At 41.2% G+C, this 21,329-nt stretch overlaps 1 long non-coding RNA gene across 1 annotated transcript in view; it reads left to right on the plus strand.

Moving 5' to 3' along the window:
- Positions 1 to 21,329, plus strand: part of LOC143121504 (uncharacterized) — a 41,796-nt gene continuing 20,467 nt past the window's right edge. Inside the window, exon 1 of the long non-coding RNA XR_012986504.1 lies at positions 1 to 134. This is a non-coding gene — a long non-coding RNA (uncharacterized LOC143121504). The remainder of the gene's footprint in view (positions 135 to 21,329) is intronic.

A 21,329-nucleotide genomic window follows, 5' to 3' on the forward strand; every position in this document is an offset into this window, starting at 1 on the left:
GGAGGGGGTTCGCTTTCAGCTTGGGCTGGAGAGAGAGGGAGTTGTCTGAATCGCGCAAAACTGGAATGGCACAGGGGGTTCGCTGAAATGGATTCTGTGCTTCCTGCACATGGTTCAACTGTTGCTCAACTACGGTGAGTTTAACTCTATTCTCGCTCTCCCTTTTCCTCGTTCTCTCTCTCTTTCTTTCTCTCTCTCTGTGTCTGTGCGATCACAGTCCTTAACCCAGAAAGAAAGTGTCTCATAAGGTTTGGTTGTTCTCTTATGTTTGCATTTGGATATATGTGGCAGAACAGATGCTGTGTGAATAGCCTCCGTGCTTGCTTCTTTACATTGGACCGCTTGACTGTGGCGCCTGGATTGTCTTTCTCCCTCTGTAAACAAAGTGTGGTTGCCTTATCTTTGTGACTGAGCTGTGTTCATGGTGAAAAGAAAGCTTTGTGTTAGAAATTCCAGACCAAGCTGAGGTTCACGGCCTATCACTAGACAGCCTCTATGTGAAGCATAATTGATAGAGGGAAAGATTTGTTCATACAGGCCATTTTGTCAGGATTTTTGTAAACTAACAAAGCTTATATATGTCCATTTCCTATCACTTGTCCTCATGTAGTGGAATAGGTAGAACTTTGGCAATGTGTTTGTCCAGTCCTCTAAGAAATTTGTGAATCTTTCGAACTTGACCCAAAATCCTGCATTGATTTTCAATATTTAGAGAAACACATTAGTTTTATTAAATTGTGATGAAATAGGCAAGACTGCCAAAACATAAATGGAAAAAGTTAGCATTAAATACGCTGCAACAATTACACAAATCTAAATCAGCAGTAGTGATCATTATATTTTATGAACAGGCTACTTAAGCTCTACTAAACCAGTGTTAAAAAAATATAGGATGAACATAACATCACAGGACCTATGTTGCCGATAGAGCATAAATATATATATATATATATATATATATATTTTGTTTGTTTTAAACAGAAAAAAAATGTAGCTCTGCAGGTGGAAGTATATATGTGAAGAAAATCACAGACAGCTTAGAACCAGTATCAGTGAGTTACCTAACTATATTCAGATGTGGGAAGTGGCCATAAATAGTTAGCTATGTTTTCCCCTTAAAGTCTTTGCATTAATTATTTACCAGACTTTAGTTCCTGTACATTCATGTACAGGTGGCAAATTATGCATATTCTGACTTGTGACATATTCTGAACTTTGATACTTTTTCATAGTCAGAGGGATGTCCTGAGGTCCAAGCCTCAGGGGAATAAAATAAAACCATTGTTTTTATGTAAAATCAGTATGGCAGGTATACAGCCCCCTTTTAGTTGTCAGATTAAATTATTATCCACTGTCTCTTTTGATAACACATATTTCACCTGTGAGCAGTAGAGTTTTTCTCACAGTGGCAATAGATAGATAAATAAACAAACTAACTTAACTAATGAACTAACAAACAATTAGTAAAAATATTTTGATCTTCAGAATATTTCTCTTTCTCCCCTCTTTTAAGTTCCCAGTAAAGATAAAAGAATACCAGGCTACTTTATTGTTCCACTGTAGAACTTTAGAGCCAGGTCCCGACCACCACCACCCAACTCCACCTCCCACCACCATCTTTGGTGAAAGAGTGTTCAGTGCAGGACCTGCTCTATTAAGATGGATGCCACACAGAAACCTCCCGCTTCACTTCCATTGTAGCAATATTACTCATGACCTCACTTCAGAATAATGATGCCACTGGCCCTCTCTCTCTTTTCTCCCATTAGTCCCTTCAGTCACGTCTCCCTTCTCTCTCCTACTCTATCCATGTTGTAGCTTTAGAAATCCAAAATTATTATGCATTTGGGGAGGGGGCTTATTGGAGCACTACAGTATTTGTGTTGTGTTGAATGTTTCAAGGTGATTTTGATATGAATAACTTTTTATTAAATCTCAAGTCTATGTGGAAATCTTGAATTTAAAGGTGAACTTGAAAGTTGTGGTCCTTGATCCTGTGAAAGGTTGTTGATATTTTAAATAGATTCAATCGAATCAAACACACCCATCCCTTTAATTCCTCTGAAGCAATAGCGTACAGTACAGCGGGACCCACGGGTCCCATGCAGAAGAGTTCGGATGCAGGGCTAATTTGGAGTGCAGACTGCGGGTGTGACTGAGGAGAAACTGATTTGTGTGTGGGAGTAGACATGACTCGTGGGACTCTAAAATAGAATATAAAGGTATAAAATGAAAGAGTTGTTTTATTCTGGAGTGTTATTTGTGTTTGCATGCATTGAAAGCACATAATGTTCTGAAACACCATGATCCGGTTGAAACAAAGAAAATGAGACAAACAGAGTGTTTCAGTTCAATTTAGATGTACAGTTGCTAGTTATTATAGTGCCAGTAAGCCATCACCTGTATTCGCTCACCGCTTGCTTTAAGCACTGCTTGCTTTAATCCACGTGCCACAAAAGTTCAAGTACCCAGTAAACATACCCGGATTTATTTCAAAAGCGAAGCCATTTGGATCTGGCGCTCAAAATAAAACAGACATCACCATGGTATTTTTTATAATCCATCCGTGTCCACCTGCAGGACTTCATGGATGGAGCAGGACAATGTGAACAACGTGAACGATGCAAGTGGAACAGGACAGTATTTTTGTAGTTATGTGGGAGTGGGACAGGACAGGATCTGGTGGGTGCAGGTGAACTGAAAAATTCAGTGAGGTTGATTATAGCTGGAATAGTATGTTGCGCTGTCCTACAGGACTGAAAATGTAATCAATTCAATTCATTTGAGAACTGTACCTTTGAAGCTAGTATTCGTTTTCTTCATTTCAAAAACCTTTGTGGGGTATCCCCCCTGTCTGACTGATAAGATCATTAATGCGATACCCAGGGCAACTTTTTTAGCAGTGTTGCTGGGCAACGGCCTGAGCGATGTTGTTCAGGCACATTTTTATCTGGAGAAAAAATCATTAGTAGGCAATTGGTTGTGATTGTCCAATCAGAACACATGGAATGGATCATGTTAATCCCTTACATCACTGCTCAATAGGTTGCCCTGTGTATTATCAATTTTAGACTTTATGGTGCTTCGTCCATTGTAAGTGGAGAAATAACTATTTCTCATTATCTGAAACATATACATTTGATATGTCTTATCTCGTTCAGTGTCTCTATGTTCTGAGGAATGGTGGCAGATTTCATACTCATCACAGTTCCCACCATGCAGTGTAAGTGGAAATTAGAAATCACTCTGTCCCTTAACCAATGTGGCCTGAGGCATCGTTCGTCACTAAGTTCTCAAGGAAAGTGACATTTCTATCAGAAAACATGGCCAACTTTGCCTTGGTCCTGAGAATTACAGGGCACCCGACACCAACATCGTAATGATCTTTGATGGGTAACAATCTAATGATATCCTCCCTCACCACAGATTGCAGCACTGTCCCTCTGTGAACCCTATGATTTGTTGAGGGTTTGGCCTGCTAGCCTCTCGCTTTTCATAAATTGTCTATGCTGCAGTTTAAGTCAAGACCAGTTACTGTACAGAGTATGTTGCCCAGTCATTTGGGGGAGGAACTTGCATGCCTAAATACTTTCGCATCTCAACCTTGCAATTTTAACAAATCCTGCTGCATAAGGGTTATTTTCCACTGGACCAATTTGGTGGTGACCACCATCACCACTGCCTCTAACACCATTATAGGAATAGAGGCCGAGTTTGAGACTGCCACTGAGGTTGTGTGCCTTACCTCAACTTGTGTGGAGATATATCGAGAGGAGCATCGAAAAATTTAGATAGTTGCTAATATTAAGCCCAGATTGTCCTGAACTTAAACAGCATTTTAATAAGTCTGATGAGGCAGCAAAAATGCTGAACAAAGATAAAAAAAAAAAAATGAAGAAAATATTGGCACAGTTGGATGTAATGTATTTAGATTTATTGTGCATTTTTCTAGTTCAGATATTGAAGCTTTGGAGGAGCAACATGTGGCACAAACTGTTTGAGTTGGTGGAATGGTAATTTTTCTCTGTGGTTAGCCGCACACAATCAAACTGCCTAAGCTTGGGTTTGCCTCAGGCAAATTCAAACTCATGCATACTCAAGCATGTTGGTCTCCTTGGTAAAGACTTGTGTTTCAAAATGCTTTGCAATGCTGATAAATCAGGGGTGATTGGCTTTAATGTCTGCATTGAAACATCTCAGAACACTGCAGAGGACTGTGGTGCTGTTGCAGGCCGCAATAAAAATGTTAACTCACAGGATCTGGTCATATTTTGGAGAGAATTGAGGAAACAACTGAGGAGTCCAAAAGTATACTTCGTGAACTTCTCAGCCTTTGTCCATTTTTTGCTACATTGAAGAGTAGTTATAGTAGTTGCCGTTAGTCCTATGCTGTTACTTTTACATTTATTAATTTAGCAGATTTATGTCAATTATATTACAAGGCCATCGTCCCCGGAGCAACTCAGGGTTAAGTGCCTTGCTCAAGGACACAATGGTGGAAGCTGAGTTTTGAACCCACAACTTTTCAGGCTACGGCATGCTAGCCCAGCTCCTTAACCACTACACTACCACCACCCCTGTTATCGCTCCTATAAACCAAAATCGTACATTTCTTTGGAAACACATTGTATAGGTTGGATAACTATTGCTGAAAACGTGTGAAGACTCAAACCCGTGTGATACTGAACCGTGAAGTTATACCATTAAACATGACATCATCATTTCCAGTATTCCATTTTATTGGGCGGTGGGTGCAGTGGTAATGTCATAATTTCAACCGGCAATACAGAGAAATCTCAGGAGATTCAATCTGTTTACTAACACAACAGTTTTGAAGAAATGTGTGTAACTGACTCATGCTGATCCTATGTACATTATCAACCTAATTCACTTCCAATACCCCAGCATCAAGGACAAATTTGACTTAGCTAACATTTACAGTTAGGCTGTTGTAGCCAGACTCGAATTCATCAGAATTCAATTTAATTTTGGAGCATGTTTTAACCGATACAGGGGGGGGAAATGCCTTCTCGACAAATGCCTTAATTGCAGTTATCTGTTCTTCTTTTAGAATTATTGTGCTGTCAATATCTTGTATTACAGTAGAATTTATAGACCCCGTTCACACTGCAAGGTGCTGCAAGGACCCCGTTCACACTGCAAGGTGCTCTAAGCAATGCCACGCGTTCACCTAAACAACCGCTAGCTGTCTGTGTCCTGAATACACTGTAAAAAAATGCAATCTCTGTGGACAGCCCAGGCTCCAAAAACAGCAACAAAAACAACCTGGGCAAACCTAGCTCATAAAAACATAACAAACTGTTCCAGCAAATCACAGACAAGATGCGCGTTTAGGAGAGTTTCAATTGCACGGGAGCAGCACGGGATGGAGGGGGAGGAAGTAGCGAGCTGCCCTCTGTTTTGTTTGAAAGTCAACAGAAGTGACGTTACCCATCATCGCTTAGAGCACCTTTCAGTGGTCTCCGTCCACACGGAATCTGTTAAACATGTTGTTCTATTGTGTTATATTTTTCGTTCTAAATAGCATAACAACGGGAGCGACAGAAAGAAAATAAAAACGGGTTATTTGACAAAAGTTCTGCTTAAAGTGACATGCTGCACCACACTTGTGCCCAATTAGGACATTCCGATTGAAACCAATATAGCCTACTCATGTTTGACGCTAACGCTTGCTTGCAATGCATGCAGTTAAGACACAGTGTAGCTCTCATATGCTTATCTTGTTCCTTTTATTCATAATTGCTCAAAGATTTCATATTTATTAGCTTTTTTCTCTCCCTATGCCATTGCAAAACTATTTCTATCAGAGCTATAGAAAGAGAGAGTTGCAACACTCTTTGATGTTGCCGCCACACAATCAGCAGTTCCATAAAACTGTTCCATAAAACTAAATGGCTGTATGGAGGGAGGTATGTATTTGATGATGGAGGGCATAATATAGTAGCTCACTGGCTATTGACCAAGTGATCGGTAGTTTTCAGTTCCAAACTGTCTCCATAACCTGGAATCAGGCATAGAAAACCACTGCCAACTTTTTCCACAGTCTCTTATGGGAGTATCGCCATTCTGTTTTCTCTACCGCTCTGGGCCACATTTCCCAAAATCATAGTTGCTAACTAAGTTAGCAACTTTGTTGGTTGCAATGCAATTTCCCATTGCCAACCAACTAAGTTGCTAACATGTTAGCGACTATGGTTTTGGGAAATGCACCTGTGGTTTCTATTCAATCCAAGCTGTCTGTTTTCCTCTAAAAGGGGGTAGGGACAAGGTATTTAGCATAATCACTCCCCTCTTAAGAGTTGAGTGAACAGGGACAAACCCCAAAAAGGTAAAGTGCCATAAAGTCCTTCTGCTTTTTCACTTAACACGATATCACTAATTAGCTGATTTACTGACTTAAGAGTTACCTGAGAGTGTCCTGAGTATTTGCTATGTTTTTGCCATGTTTTCATATTTTAGATGTATCTTTTTTAGACAAAAGGGGGAGGGGGTTCTAAGCATTGTGGAAAATCTGCTTTCTGCAGTAGATTAACACAAGATGCATTTTGTGCACTTAACACAGGTGTTTTCACTGATTATGTCATCTATCTGACTGAAGAGTTGTGCTAATTAAAATCAGGTGGTTTGAAGTATGGTTGGAACTGTGTGGTAGAGCAGTTGAGAGGGGCAGCTGCTTCAATCCGACTGGGTGTGGCTTCAGCATAGTCAGTGGACCTGCCCACACAGTTTGAGAGCAGAATATACCCCTCAAATTTTCATGATTGCAAAGCCTAACTTAACATATTGTTTTCATTTAATAATATTTTTTCTGAGTGGTTAATAACATCATTTTCTGTAATGTGACAAAACACTTATTTATCTTTACAGGGACTTTAAGGTTTTTGTTACATTTTCATGGGGTGTTGCTAACCAAACAGCTACATAGCACATAACCTTGATGGCTAGTGTGGTAATGATACCGTAGTTTTGTTGATCTGTCCTATACATGACAGATGTATTTTAAAATGTTGCTAAAAGCAGTTAAGGTGATAGCATAGTGTTGCAAAGTAAAACTGCATAGTGTTGCTTTATTATTTTTTTTGCAGTTATTTTTCAATTCAGGTAATAGTTAGTGACATACAATGAAACCAGATTTCCAACTCCATTAAGTTAATAATGTTCCATAGGAGTTTTGCATTTATTAACAATTACAAATTACAGTCCTCGTTGGATCCCAAATATATGAGAAATCTTTATTCTGACATTTGGTAGATGAGGTGGTATGGTTAAATGATGTGTATATGATATGTAGTTTGTAAGCATTGCTGACTAAGAATGGTTTTCTAGCTCATATTGTATTAGCTTCACTCTCCAGTCTCAGTGTTTACCTCATAGGCCCACTGTTACTGCCTTTTAGCATCTCACTCAGTTAACCTCAACTATGTGAGGACTGCAGCTGGCATACGATTTACAGAGTTGGCAAAGTCTGGGAAGCTCTGCTAAATAAAAGTAATATTTTAGTTAACAAAAAGACACTTATTTAGACTGCAGTGATGAATACTCTCTCAGACACACAGACATGCACACATTCACAATCTTTTTAAAACATTTTGAAAGGAGGCTTCAAAATGCTGCTAGGGACCCTGGCTTGCTACGATAATTGTGTCTCTTTGGCACACAAAATGAAGCAAAAGAAGTGACAAAGTAGTTGGTGGGTGTTGAGAGATGTACATAGAACGAGACGTTAAATACAGGAACTTGGCCTTTTCAGAACAGACAAAGAGGAAACCCTGTAAAGTGTTGGGAGGGTGTCAAAGAGGCCTTTGGAAATAGGTTTAAAAGCAATAAAGAAAGCAGGGAAGAGGAAACTTAATATTGTCTTCTGCCATTGTGCTCATCAAGCCTAGCCTATAGCCGTGGGAGTTAGCCTCAGTGTGAAGTAATTCGTTGTCTGGTTTCATATTGACCAATCTGCTGCTGCTAAGAGTGTAAGACCCTATTAATCCTGCCAGTGCATAGACATGGCGCTTGCCTTATAGAGCGAATTCAAAATAAGTAAATGAAACAACAACATAACGCCTTGTCAATGTGGTCAGTTGGTGAAGTTTAATTAGCCTTCACTTTGTGAGAAAGACAACGCTTTCTGCCTTCACAAAAGAGGGAAGAAGAGGAATGCTGGAAATGGCCCTTGCAGAGTAACCCTTTCATGCTCTTTGCATGGGTGACTTTTGTTGGGAGTTTCATAATGTGTTGTTTGAGTGTTCAGGGACTTTCCAAAGACCAGAACATCAATATTTCATTGTACTGAAACGCAATGACAATAAAGGCATTCTATTCTATTTGACAAATCACAGTCTTATTCCTCTGATGTGTCAGGACAAACCTCAGCATTATCAAAGCGCTCCATGGTAATTCAGCATTTTCGTATGGTTAAGCCGTTGATCAGATAGGTCTGTAGGTCAGCGCTCTAGGGATGGAACATCACTCTCCATTTTGGATCAGGAGCCAAACTGAGATGACACACCCATCAAATGCTAGAGGGTATTGTGTGTGTAGTGTGTTTCTTAGGAGTAATAAAGTGGCATGCCTGTCTGTATAAGACTATAGTTATGGTAAATATATGGTATATTTTATGGTAGAGAATATGTGTGTGTGCGTGTGTGTGTGTGTGCATGTGCATGTACATGCATGTGTGCATGCGTGCGTGTGTGTGCAAGAGAGAAAGAGTGTGCACACACAGCTAGAGTTGCAGTGGAATAAGCCTGCTGGAGGCTGGAGCTCAGCCTCAGTCTGTAATCCTTGAATAGATCTTCCAAATGACAGAGTGCTGATGTCATGCTCTCCTTCTGTGTTTGTCTAGCTGACAGAAATGTCCACAGGCCAGTACCCCTCCTCAAGGCCAGGCACCCAGCTGCTCGCAATAACTTCAGATGTTAAGTCAAGTTGACTTGTGAAAATGAGAGTGTGCTGCTGGGAGTTGCTACTCTTATCATTGTACCATACCTTTTTTCTAGAATATACCTCCTATAATGTGTAAATGTATATCCCAAGTGTGGGTTTATATGAGGAGAGAGTTGCATTGACGTGTTGATGGATAAGGGATGTTTAAGAAGACTCTTGGCTATGTGAGTGTGGGTGTGGGTGCCTTCTGCTCTGAGCAAGGCTCTGCCATGCGGATACTGTGCATTGAGTTTTAAGGAATTCATTTTCTTCCTCTCATGGAATAAACAGCTCTGTCTGCAGACGTCTGGATGAGATTTACTGTGGGCTCACAGTGGTCCAAATCCAGCCGCTGGCTTCAGCAGTGCTGTGTGACTCAGGGCGGGGGTCCAACTTGCTGAGGGGTGAGCAGATGAGGAGTGTTTCTGCTGGGGTTAGCGGAGGACTCGCACAGACTCTTAATGCAGCACAACTCTGTGTGGCATGAGGGTGGGAACAGTGTCAGAAAAATCAGCACATTTGAGATGCTATTCTAGCTTTGAAAAAGCTAACAAAATATATATATATATATATATATATATATATATATATATATATATTGACTTCTAATCCTTGAAGTACTTGCATACTAGATTCCATTGCTACAGGAATATATAATATAATATATAAATATATATATATTGACTTCTAATCCTTGAAGTACTTGCATACTAGATTCCATTGCTACAGAGTAACCTTTGCACAGGAAAGCTTGTTGCTTTGGCACCCAAGTCTTCCTATTCTGTAAAGCCAGCACAGACTTTCATTTAGGTGGGAGTGCTTCATGCTATACAGATCTGAAGTGACCGTTAGGGTTGGAAGAGTTTGGAAGAAGACTTTTATTTCAAAATGGTGCTCATCCCTTAAGTTACAGGACCAGATGACTTCTGTTAGAAAAAAAAAACAACAACGTTAGAATACAGTCATAAGGGTCATGCAGTGCAGTCTCTGCAGCCTGTGTGTGTGTGTGTGTGTGTGTGTGTGTGTGTGTGTGTGTGTGTGTGTGTGTGTGTGTGTGTGTGTGTGTGTGTTGGATTAGAACATCACATGATGTGACATGATGGAACAGAGTGTGTCTTACGAAATCAAAGCAAGGAATTTAAATCTAACTTGGTTGGTAGTTAGCTAGTGAGCAACTGAACTGACTGACCTTTCATACGAAAGTTGCCTGTGTATGTATGCATGTATGTGTTGGGCCATGTGCAAAAAATAGTTGAATGTACACACTATGTTGCAAAATTGAAGCAAATCAAAGCAGTGATGATGAGGGAGACGTTCTCTCTTTTAATATATATTTTAATCTCCCTCTCTGTCTGTCTGCAGTAATGAATATTTCCTCTCTGTCTCCACAAACATGCCTGAAGTGCTCCAAGCCCGCTGTAGCTACCGCCCATGCCACTTCACAAGGCATTCAGGCCAGTTCAGTGTGCCTGCAAATCATGGACTCCAAAAAATGCAGGCTGCAGCCAGATGACTTCAGTGTGTGCGGACCTTATTGCTGCTGAGGAGTGGGGCGGGCGAGCTTAGCTAGTTTAATTTACAGCAGGGGCAGATTTACACGTATGGTGATTAGACTGGAGCCTTGTTTGCAGTCTCCCCCTTGGTGCTGCAGTTCATTTGAAGCAGAATATTTATGTCCCTCACTCTTGTCAGAGATCGCCAGGGAGTCTGTCTCTCCTTTAACTTGTGTTTAGATTAGGTTTATGGTCTTGTGGCAGCAACTCAAAACAAATGCCCGTAGGTGCAGAATGTGGAAAATGGGGTGCAGCAAGGCAGGTATCATCTGAGATGGAGATGCCTTGTGAAAAAGTATGTGTGCATCAGCTCACGATATTTGCACTGCAACTGGCAGTTTGTATATGCCAGTAGCTTGTCAAGTTGCACATTTAGGTGGCATGGACATATACAGTATGTTCTGCTATATATGTTATATAGCATGTGTTATGAACACTGTCTATAAACTAGAAAAATATGTTACTAATGATAAAATAGCAACATTTCTTTATTTCCACAAAGCTTTTAATATGATCTGCTGTGTACGTGGGGTCGTGGGCACATATGATAAAGATTGCTCCTTTATGGATGAAGAGGAGCACAGAGGGGGCCATTTACTAAAAGCTAGCAGTAGCCAGGTAGTCCTTTACTACGGATGACGACAAACTCTTACAAACACATCTGATTGGAGAATTGAGACAGTGAGGGGATTCTCTCTGTCCAATCCCATGTCCCCTCCTCCTCCACCAGCCCCTCCCTGTTCTCACCTCTGTGCTGATCAGCTGATGTCTTTGGGCTCGTTTGAAATGCTGCTGCTGCTGTGGCTGTTGTTATGGGTGTCAGGGAGAGACAGGCGGTGTCAGGCGTCAGGTTAAGGCTGGAGGTTGGGGAGGGTGACGTAGAGAGAACCCGAGGGTGGGGGTTGGGATCAATGGTTGGCGGTCGGCAGAGCCCTGGGAAAGTGTGGCGGGGTCAGAAGACACGTGCGTGTGGGCCCGCTCAGGGTCAGCTCTCTGGCCTGTCCCAATCTGACAGGGTGAGTCGGCGGGGTGGGGGTCAGGGCGCTGGTAATTAGAGTCAAGGCGCTGGGCTTCCTCGCTCCGGGTCCCTCTGCTCTTTGTCGCTGTCTCTCTGTCGGGATCATTGTCTTCCTCCGCACTGTGTTTTTCCACTGCTCCTCTGTCTCCTCATTCTCCAGTGATATTTTTTTGCCATGGTCGTGTTTGGCAGAGGTGGGGGTGAGAAGGAAACATGACTGGAAAAGAAAGCAAAGCATCGCTCTGAGAGTGGCAGCTTCCAGCCTTTCCTCTTCCTCTCCTCTTCCTCTCCTCTTCCTCAGATGGGGTGTGGGGCAGGAAGTGTTTTGTGAGTGGGGGCAGTTCTATTTGCATCCAATCATCCTCTCTCAACCATTACTTCAGAGGCACCATTACTTCTATTTGATTGATATTATGCATGGCTATGTGTGTTTATGTGTGTGTTTGGAGGAGGTTATGAGGCATAGCTTTGTGTGAGCCGATTCTGAATTGTATTCCCTGGGCATGTCTGCCTTCTCTGCAGCCAAAAGGAGAATTCATTTGACAATTTAGATTGGCGGTGAGAGTGCCAATGGAACAATTAGCGTTTTGCACATGTTTCACCGTGCCCTGCGCCATGTGGTCCATGGCGCCCCCCCCCCTCCTCAACAGACCCACTGCCGTGTTTTGGGATCGGGCAGCTTTGCATAGTGCTCCTTTCAAAAGCAGAGCTGTCGGCGGGGGTTTAGGTGAGGGAGAGGTTACATGTCTGTGCCATGTAAAAGATGACAGTGGCTAGTCTGCTTGTGCTAGGGCTGCATGAGCTGCTGATCCTATTCAACCCAAGGATGAGCCCAACCCCCCCCCCCCGCCCCTTTCTTTCTTTTTCTCTTTCTCATTTTTTTTTCTCAACCAAGGTTTCCTCTGCTTGACTTCACTCACTGATGGGAGAGCACACTTGTGGTGGTTTGCGATTTTATTAACAATTCATATGGAAATGAAGGGAGGGGGGAGCAGAGGAGGAGTGGATTCTCCCATAAACTTGATCTGCTCATGAATGTGCTTCTGTGTTCCGCCTGACCCCGCAGTGGCTTAAGACTGTGCCAGCCAGGGCCTGAGTGCCAGACACAAAGGCAGAAATGAAAAGCAAGCACATTCCTGTGCTGCACACAAAGAGAGAGGGAGAGAAATTTGCTTTTCTCCTTCTGGGAGAAAGCGACAGATCACTCTCTCCCTCTCGGTTTCTCTCGATATCCCTTAATTTCTCTCCATCTTTATATTTCTTTCTCTCTCCTCTCTCCATGCCATCTTTGAAGGTCTATCTTCACCCCTTCTACTTTAGCTTCTTTTTACTTTTGGGCTGTTGAGCCGGATCCACCTTCCACATCCTCCTCTTTCTCTCGTTAATGAAGACTGTTTAGAATTCTGGTGAAAAGGGTGGTTATTCAAATGGTTATTCAAAAGGGCTTACTTTTACCAGAAAATCTAATAAAATGCATCCTTGTCTGTCCAGCTAGTAGAAAAATGTTGTTAGCTCCTTAATGATACCATAGACATTATCCCTCAATTCTTCTTTTAATATTGCCCCAGGATAAGCTTATCTCAGGTTTTGATTTCATGTTGAATAAAGATAAAAATCAAATGTATTTGTTTATATTTTTAAATTGATCTGAGGCCAGTGAGAGATCTGAGCTGTCCAAAATGAATGTGTTGTTAGTGCTGCTCTCTTCATTTCTGTCGGGAGATATTTTATTCTTAGTCCAAATCATTTGGCCATCAGAGTTTAAATGTGAACATCATTGTGTTTTTATGAGGTATGTTAAGTTAGATGCACATTTTCATTGTGTATTTGTGTGTGCTGGCATTAAGACGTGTTCCATTCTTAACCCATCTTTGGCTGCTTCGTCACTGATAATTCAGCTGTTTGCCCTCTCATTTGAGAGCATGCGTGTTATTGGACATGGAAATGTTATTTCCCCCCACATTTGAACAATAGTAAGCCATTTATGGTCTTCTTAAAGAACAAAGCAGATGGACTGATCTCCTATTTACGTGAGTTCTGTCTGGGTGTGTGTGTGTGTATGGGGGAGATGGAGGAGAGGGGGGGGGGGGCTCTATGGGTTGTTCGTGACGACACTCAGACTACAAGCCCATCAGCTTTTGTCTGATCTCTTGTCCATGCCACACTTCACAACAAGCGGCATCTTGTCATGTAAATGTTGGGCCTTTAACTGCTTTTCACACTGTTAAGCGAGTGGCTTAATGTAGCTTAATGTGAGACAATGATGAGGAAGACTCCCTGTGTGTAGGTTAAGCCCTCAGGATGGGCTCTGTCTGTCTGTGTGTGTGTGTGTGTGTGTGTGTGTGTGTGTGTGTGTGTCTGTGTGTCTGTGTGTGTGTGTGTGTGTGTGTGTGTGTGTGTTTGTGTTTGTGTGTGTGTGTTTGTTTGTTTGTTTGTCTCCTCCAGAGACCATGGTGGTGGAGGCATGACTCGTTTCCTTCTCTCAGATAAAAGAGAGCAAGCATGAAGGGTCCTTAATGTGAGATAATAAATCAGGAAACCCCCTTTAACTCAAAAAGGTTTACTTGTACACTGTATGTTATTGTAAAACAACAAACATAAACAGAATTGATGTGTTTTTTTAATTATTTAAATCGAGTGATTGGTCTAGGTTTTTGTTTTAAATTGTGATAACGTAGTGGACTTTAAAATGGCATTCTTAAGGGTGGCTATATTATTTTATACATTACTGAAGATAACAAGAGCAGGGTTATGAAATAATGTTGTCAAACATTAAAGTTGAGTCATTAAAATATTATTGAAAATGAAAAATCATTTTAATTGAGAAATGAATCATCTCAGAATTTCATCCTCTGTGTGTTTGTGAGTGCCGTATGGCTTTCGTGAATTGAGAAGCTTGTAGAGTGACCCATCACAGAGCTATGTGTGTGTGTGTGTGTGTGTGTGTGTGTGTGTGTGTGTGTGTGTGTGTGTATCTATCTTTTTTATGCCTGTGTCTGTGGGTTCATCAGTCCGTCCGTGTGTGTGTGAGAGAGAGAGAAAGAGAGTTGGCGCAGGACTTGTGGAGCCAGTGGCGGCTGTGGGCTTGCTTGGCAAACACTGGTGGGCCTGAGAGTGGGCAGGCCAGGGGAGAGTGGTGTTTGGCAGGGTCAGACTACGCTACTGATGGGGGCTATTAATAATGCATTGAGCAATCTCAACCCTGCACTCCAACAATAAAGACGAAAAGAGAAAGAAAATCACAGCTGGCCCTGGCTGTATCGGTCATGGTGAGTCACTCGGGGAAGCGGTAACTTATCTGTCTGGTGAAGAGGAAGGAAATATAAGTTAATCAGAATAATAGTTTGTAATGTATGGGTTGAAGTTGTTCTCAGCTGGTGTTTGTAAGTGATATAAAGCAAGACACTTTGCAGCTAATTTTAATGTGGAGATTTTATTTTTTATTTCTTTTGGACAGAGATAACAAATAGACACACTTGAAGCAGTTTAGAAAGTGTCTCTGTAGTAATTCCTTCTTTATAAGTGATACTCAACTCAGGCAATCTATTCACATAATCCCTGATATTATAAAATGACAAACATAGCAACCAACACAAGGTACAGAGGCAGGTCATAACTTATTCCAAAACTTCTAACAGTTCTATTTCTTCAAAGTAATTTTACAAATAAAAACAGGTCACTTAAATTACCAATTTAAGTGTGGCCCCTTAAATTAGCAATTTAAGTGTGTTTTTTTTAAATATGAATTTTGGAAGATATTAAGGACTTTTTTGTGTACTTTTTTCTCTTCCCCAATCAGTGCCACAGTTTTCCCCCAAACAATTGATGCATTTTTTACCTTTAACAATTTCAGCACATTTTATTTGGATTATTATTTATTACAATTCATTTCTTATTAGTATTGGACTAAGTTAATAGCCCAATAGCGTTGTGTTAATTCTGATAAATCTGTTGTAAGGATTATTAGAAATGTATTGTTTTGTGATTTGAATAATTTACACTGTGAAGTTCAATATGAATCCCATTTTTTTTTTAAAGAAATATGTAAATGTATCCTGTGTCTTTTAATCCTAGTCCCACAAAATTGGTTGAAATCCGACATAAGCGTGCTGTATTATGGCCTGTGGGTAGTGGAACAATCGTGTGAACAGGCGCAGGCTCCGTGGCTGCAGGGCGGTCGGCTCCCACTGCCCTGGCCGTGTCTCCCCTCCCGCTGCTCCTGGGTGGCACTCAGCGGTTGGTGGCTCTGTGAACCCCCATATCACCCCTCCACTCGCCTCACACACTCCACTGGCCCAGCTTCTCATCACACTAGCATAGCCACCTCTTCACATAAACAACATCTTTTTTGACATTTTTAACAGTTCTGGCTAACAAGGAGAAACTTCTCTGCCTGTCCTGTCTGTCATATTTAATCTATTGCAGTTTCTGCCTACCTGTTGCACATTTATTGGCAGCATGAGTAAAATATGCTATATATGGTAGTGCATCAACATAATACTAATTACTCATATTTTTTCAAATTCTCCGTGGCACATTAAACTGAATAGGAACATTTAGCTTAAATACTTGAGAGTCGGCCCCTCTTCATGTCAGGTTAGGACACACACACACACACACACACACACACCCAGAGAGAGAGAGGGAGAAGATGCCATCGTCAAGCCATGGTGCTTGGAGCTCATTTTCATTTGTGTGAACAATGTACCAAGCCCTAAATAAGTTGACAAAAGTGGAACATAAAGTTTTATTATCCTGTTGACCTTAGAGTCATGACAGCTTTGCCGTGGGCTCGTTGCTCTTTTGCGTCTCCTATTGAATTGTTTGTTTTTCTCTCTATGCTCGGGCAATTAGTGCCAATAGCCATTTTCAGGCTTCAAATGTTAGGGTTGTGCACATCTGTGGTTGGTGTTAATTACTGGACAATTAGTTCTTGGAGGATCATCATTTGTATTGTATTATACTGTTTGAAGTATCTCATTCATTCTAATTGAGAAGCCAATATAGCTATAGCAAAGTCTAACAAGCTGTCTTTGAAATGTGTATTCAAACTGAGTTTAATACAATTGTACATTATGTTTCTCTAAGGTAATACTGAATTGAAATATTTTGCAGATTTTTTTAGATTTTGCAGAATATCCATCAACCATATGTAGGATTATTTTCTCTATAAAATAATTCAGTTCTTTTATAATTATTTAATCAAGGTATTTAGCCTTGTCTTATGTTTCTTAGTCCCTAATATGAAAAATAGATAACAGCTAAAATATTTATTTATTTTTCATTTTCATTTTTCTTTCAATCTTTATGCCTTGAGTAGTGAAACTCAGGCCAAGGACAGTCATCAAAAATGCTGCAGCTGATAGAGAAAATTTGTTCTAAAATTATTCAGTTTCATACCATCTATTCACTCTTTACTAAGTAAGGGGAAAAACAGTTTTTCTCTCACATGAGTAATATGTGGCCAAAATCCACTTTTATTAAAGCCAGCTTTAGTGTCAAAATCTTGTAACTGTTGCTCCAAACACTTTAATATGGTTTATATAATTTATTTCATTACTACACTGTAATACTATATGTTCAAGACATTGCATTTTTCTTCATGCAGTTGAATTGCATCACAGTTGTGAGGAAAAGAAAATGCTCATTTTCTGACTTAATTGTTTAAGGAAAGTAATAGTGGGTTGGTTGTCTTTAAAATAGCACAACCCAATAACATTTTATATATTATGCCTATAACTAGCAATAACAGCACATGCAGCAATATGAGTGTGCTCTATAGAGTCACACAATGTCTGAAGTAACTCACCTTCTCTATGAATTCATTTGTAAAGTGTCTCAAAAAGGAAACAAACGTTATACACTCAGAAAATATAATTATATAATAATGTTAATGTTTATCAAGACAAACCAGTCATCTTTCTCAGTCTTACAATTCTGTAACTCAGGACTCTTTCATTGAACATTTATCTTGAATGAGGAAGTTCCCTCCAAAATCTCACGATGATTGCCACTATGAGAAGAAAAGGACTAAATCTAATTGTCATTAATTCAAAGAACAAAAAAGCACTGTGAAGGATCCCTGCTTTTCAACTTCAAACAAAAAAGAAGATTAAGAAGAGAAGTCAGCGTGAGAGCAAAGACAGAGCGTGAGACAGAGTCTGAGACAGAGGGAGAGAGAGGGAGACTGAGCAAGAGAGGTTTGGCCCATAGCACAGGTTTGAACAGAAAAATGCTTGCTAAGCTATCAGTTTCACACACATGCACTGACAGAAGGTTCGATACTCATTCGATCGATGAGTTGAAAAGGCACAATGGCAAAATCGGATGGGAGCTCCTTTTCAAATCCACATCTCTGCTGCCCCCCCCCCCCCCTTCCATCGCTCCCCACCCCTCCCGTCCACCCCAGCCTCGTCCCCCTGTCCCCCCTAGTCCCTACCCCCCTGCAGTCTGCGCTAGTACGGCATGCAGAGAGCAAGGGTTACCTCAAGGCTGCTCCGCGGACCACGCAAACAAGTCTAGACCAGTGACCCTGCAGAAGCGCTGCCTTTCAGTGCGAGGCAAGTTGGGTCAGGAGGAGGAGAAAGGCGAGGCGTGCCCTCTTCTTTTTTCAGCGCGGGGAGCAGCCCACTGCCACCGGGAGGTAAGGAGCTTCGGTGCGAGCAGGCATCTGCTTCCATGGTTACCAGCCAAGTATGAGGAGCTCACCATTTAAGAGGGTTGGTTCTCAGGCTCCGAAACAACGCTGTCAGACGAGCAATAATCTCGTGGGGTGCTTTAAAAAAATGTTTTCTGAAGTACGAAGGCAGCACGCTCTGGGGTTCGGATGTTCAGCGGTTCGGACGACAACATTCTTTGGGAGCGAAATGAAACCTTACAGCACATGGCTGTTCTCAAGAAGGGAAAGAAAAATGTGGGGGGGAGATGATCGAGGAGAGTGTGTGTGTGTGCATGTGTGTGTGTGTGTGTGTGTCCATCCATGTGTCACATGATCACAAATCTCAACTCAGTTTTTTCCAAACTGCAAATATTCTTTTTGCCCCTCCTTGGGCAGGCGTAGCAGCTTTTGGTTGTGTTTTCGATAAATCAGTCTGTATTCTCCTGTCCTTATTCAGATATTCATTTCAGTAGAAAGCTATTGTTGTCTATTATAGGCATTAGTGTATTTGTTTATTTGTGTATTTGTACTAAATCTCCAAATTTCACCACTGCACAGATACTTTAATCCATCCGTTCAATTTTCATCACATTTTACAATCCATAAAATGAAACTATTCAAAACATTTTTTTTTTGTTAGGTAAATTAGACTTACATAAAGATAAAAATATAGCCTACATTTGATATAGGACCAATCATTTCAAGTTTAATACAGCAAAAGTTCCTCAACAGTGATCATCATCAAACAAATTTACAGCAGTATTATTCCAATTAATTATTTGGATTAGAAAAAGAGTTGGGGAAATAGAGGATTTTTGATTAGCACTGTTTAGGAATGTTAAGCTGGTGTGTGTGTGTGTGTGTGTGTGTGTGTGTGTGTGTGTGGGTGCATGTCTGTGTGTGTGGCGCAGCTGACGCTGTCTCCTCCCAACACACATACACATTCCCCTCTGTCTCCTCCTCACACAGACAGATGGCCGTCACGCAGGAAGGGTCAGTGTTGGAGGTTTAGCTTAGGAGCGTGGGAAAGTCTTCAGCTCAGTTCACCTGCTACCAGAAAGGCCAGAATTGAAGCAGCGTTTGACAAGCAGTGACCCGTGCTGAATAGAGAAGTTTAGAATGACCAGAGCAAAGCAGAGGACTAAAAAAAAGAAATGAAAGAAAATGGGAACAAGTCTCACTCACAGTAGGAGCACTTGCTTCTGAAGAGAAATTACCATCCCACAGCAGAGCTAACATTTTCACAACATTCATTAGAATTAGACCGCAAAGAACTGTAAATGTAGCTTTGTCTATAAATGTGCTAGTGTCTTTTTGCAGTGACAGTGAATCTGGTTATTATTAACTCAGTTATTTGTGGGGGGGGTTTCATACATTAAACCATCCTCTGTTTAGTTCCATTTGCATTTAGCTAGGACATCACATTTTCTTGATTTTATAACAATTCAGAGATTTTAGTGGCAGGGGACTATTATTTTTACTGTTTGACCACCACATAAGCCCCATATACATTTTATCTTGACCTGTGGAGCTTAAACGAATTGTCTTACCTATTTTTGTTGACATTAAGAATACAGAAATGCATGCACCCTGTTGTGTCATTTTTATTTTCCTCAGGTTTTATTTTCCTCATCACCTGTAGATTCAGTGCCTCCCTGCAAAGGTTCAAAGGAGAATAAGAAAACAATGCAGGAAGACTGAAGCAGGGAAATGTTATTATACATATATTATAGCACTGTAAATATCATTTCAGGCTTCATTTAACAGCTTATTTTTTATTTCTAATTCTCCACCATATTTTGGCGTTTTCCTTTAACATTTCCTGCCTTTTTAGGGAGGAGGTTGCTTACAATTTAACCGCTGAAGTTGCTTTCAGTGTTGGTGGAAACTTCCATTGATATGACTAAGCAGGCTAGATATAGAGAACGCCATTAAAAGAAACAACAGGGCGCTGCCTTGTCATGACAAGGTGAAATAACAGCAGATAGCCAGCTCTCTTGGACAATGGGCAACTCTCAAATACAGATGGGTGGTGGGCTGTGTGTCCAAACAAGTTCCTCTCATCTCCAGCATGAGGTCAGTACTGAAGGAAACTGAAGGACACAGCTGAACGTGCCTCACCTCCAAGTTCCATTCACTGTCCATGAGCCTCAGAGCTCTGATGAGCTTTCTAGGTTTATATTGCCTCCATGATGGACTCAGAGAGATGCTTGTGCAGCCGCTTCCAAGGTGGTGCAGAGCACCGAGCTCCACCTCTTTGTTAAAACCCGCATGGCCAAGAGTGGGGGAACCAAGAGGAAGCCTGGAGGTGCTGGGAAGTGCTATTGATGTCTAACCCCTTTAGGACTATTATTCCAAACAAAGCACAGTCACAATACCCCCTGGGGTAGATGACACTACACTGAATGGCCACTTAGGTGGGATTTAATGGGTTAACACCACACAAAAGGAGCTCTGGGGATGCAGCCCAGCAGGAGCAGCCCACTGGAAACCCTCTCTGTCTGCACTCGCCCTCCACTCTCCTGCCCCATGCCTTCCACTTGGCCCCACCAACCAGTGCTCATTTGATACATTTTAAATATATAAGGATGTAGTAGTAGTGTGTGTGAGTGTTGTGTTGTGTTGTGTTAATTATATTAATTCCATCAGGACCAACCAATTTATTTGTTACTTGTTTATTGTTAAATTGTTGTGTAGCTGTTTTTAGATAAATGTAAACAGTTGGACAGTTGAGGCCATCCTTTTGTTGTCATGCTGGGCGAGCTCTTAAATGGGATGTAAATTGAAAGGCTGAATTGTCCTTGTTGTGTTATCACTGTTTGAAGTTGCCTTGACAGAGCTCTGGCCTTGAACTGTGGTGTGTTAAAACAAATGTCACACTTGAAATGTATACATTGCACTTATTGCCACCTAAAAAAATATTGAGTAGGTCACTAGGATGTTACATTTTTGATTCCAAAACCACAAAACTGGTGTAAGGACAGTGGATGAGCAAAGGAAGAACATGTTCTATTTTAGAACTGGTGTGCATCTAGGGGAGGATGGAGGATTTTCTTTTTTGTTTCACTTTTTAACATTGTGAGAGGACATATGGCAATGGCAGAGGTCTGCAGTCTGAGTGTCTCTCTAGTTTGATTTTCTCTCAGATAAAATTCAGGAA

Source organism: Alosa pseudoharengus, unplaced genomic scaffold (assembly GCF_046254945.1).
Source record: "Alosa pseudoharengus isolate Yale_2024_CS ecotype anadromous, Long Island Sound unplaced genomic scaffold, YU_APseudo_1.1 YU_APseudo_1.1_scf_13, whole genome shotgun sequence".
Taxonomy (NCBI): Eukaryota; Metazoa; Chordata; class Actinopteri; order Clupeiformes; family Clupeidae; genus Alosa; species Alosa pseudoharengus.